This window comes from Cucurbita pepo, unplaced genomic scaffold (genome assembly GCF_002806865.2).
Source record: "Cucurbita pepo subsp. pepo cultivar mu-cu-16 unplaced genomic scaffold, ASM280686v2 Cp4.1_scaffold002784, whole genome shotgun sequence".
NCBI lineage: Eukaryota > Viridiplantae > Streptophyta > Magnoliopsida > Cucurbitales > Cucurbitaceae > Cucurbita > Cucurbita pepo.
The window spans coordinates 1-1,756 of record NW_019648814.1 but is presented as its reverse complement, the minus strand read 5'-3'; the positions used below and the strand labels follow the sequence as shown (position 1 = coordinate 1,756).

At 32.2% G+C, this 1,756-nt stretch overlaps 1 long non-coding RNA gene across 1 annotated transcript; it reads right to left on the bottom strand.

Annotated features, from left to right (window-relative positions):
- Positions 1 to 258: 258 nt before the first annotated feature.
- Positions 259 to 1,058, bottom strand: LOC111786789. The gene is made up of 4 exons (XR_002813822.1): positions 1,004 to 1,058; positions 592 to 764; positions 381 to 518; positions 259 to 276 (listed from the first exon to the last, which is right to left on the bottom strand). It is a non-coding gene; the product is annotated as an uncharacterized LOC111786789 (long non-coding RNA).
- Between the last annotated feature and the right edge of the window lie 698 nt (positions 1,059 to 1,756).

Here is a 1,756-nt window from a genome sequence, read left to right as displayed (position 1 = left end):
TACAAATTATCACAAACAACTTATTAACTTATCTAAGTTAAGACCTGTGTTTCAATATCAGGGAACATCTCTTCTTCTTAAAAATGAAATACAGGTTATTGGGGGAAATTCTACCGAGGTTCCAATCGGCTTCACATTAAATGTGATGTAATACATCGAGCCACAACATCCAGAATGATTCACCTTCACAATCTCTACAACTTCAAAATTAGTTTATAAATAAAAGAAACATAAAAGAAACATTTCACAATCTCTACGAACTTCAAAATTAGTTCCCTATATATAGGAAGATAAAAGAAAGAGATGGGTGGACAAATTCTTTTTCACACGATAAAAGAACAAAAAAAAAAATGGGCATAGCTAGCAAGTTAGAACATTACATTTTCCTTGTTGTAATGTTCGATAGCTTTATTTGCTGAGATTCGAACCTCTTTAAGCATCCACGAGTTCTCATGCATATCTATTGGAATGATGAGACTACATGAAAGGACTTTGTCAAAATCTGGTACATCAAAACCCTGCATACATCTTCAATTAAAAAAAAGAAAAAAATATCGAGTTTGACCAGTGAAAAATTAAAAGAAAATAAACCTCCGATTCTTCAACGATTCTTCAACTGCACGAAAATACTCCCTCCCTTCTTTCTTAGTGATAGTATGGTAACCGTCTTGATAAAATTCATCGTCCGAATCTATCTCTTCCTCCTCTTCCTCCGAGAGGTGGTTTGAAGAAGGCATCAGATCCAGTGCTCGAAGTACCTTTATCTAATATATCCAAATCAATTTTTTTTGTTAAAAATATATATACAAGGGGGAGAATCATCACACATCGACAAAAATACAGCAATAACAAAAATTACCAGAAATGGCCTGAGATAAAATAACACAACAATTAAAAAAATTAGCAGAAACAGGAGAGGGGCAAGAGATGATCCAACTCGATCCAACTCGATCCAACTCGCACAGCAAACATGATAAAAATAAAAATAGAGTAGGAGACTTACGAAAAAATAGAGAAGGAAGATGGTGAGTTTTGAAGCCTATAAATAGAGTGAGAAGTTATGGGCGGAGAGAGCAAACGCAGAAAAGTGGCTGGAGAGAAGAAAGAAGATGATAGTTTTGAAGACCTGGGCCGGTTTTCCTGGGCTAAAAAACAGGCTTGGGCCGGAGTAGCTTTAAAAGTTTGAGCCGAATGAAAATGAGTATAAAAATTGCAGAGCCACTACATTGATGGCCATAGGTGAGACACCTAATTCATTAATTGCTCCATTGACTTCAATGGAATGAAAAAGACTAAGTGTAGTGAAATCTAGACAAACATTTTAGTTACTAATTTATAAATTTTTACTTTAGAAATCTTATTATATTGGGTTAGAACCTTGTATTTTGATTTGTCTTTCAACACTTCAAAAACATATATACAGTTCTGGCATAAATTGCTCAAAGCTTCAACATTACACATCATTACAACCAAAATACATTAATAAAATAATAAATTGCTCTCAACCATCAATATAAAATAATATAAGATGATTAAATAAAGTGTGAAAACCATTCATAAATGAATATCAATAAGAAAAAAAACCATAAATAGAACAACACAATTAAATGAGTAATAAATGATTTAGCATACAATAATTCAAAGAAATAATCACACAAAAGAATAACAACAATTATCTGACTAATCTTAATATTATAATTAAATCAACCATATTAGCTTAATTGGAGTTAGATTAAGAGTTGATTAGGCAGTCTCA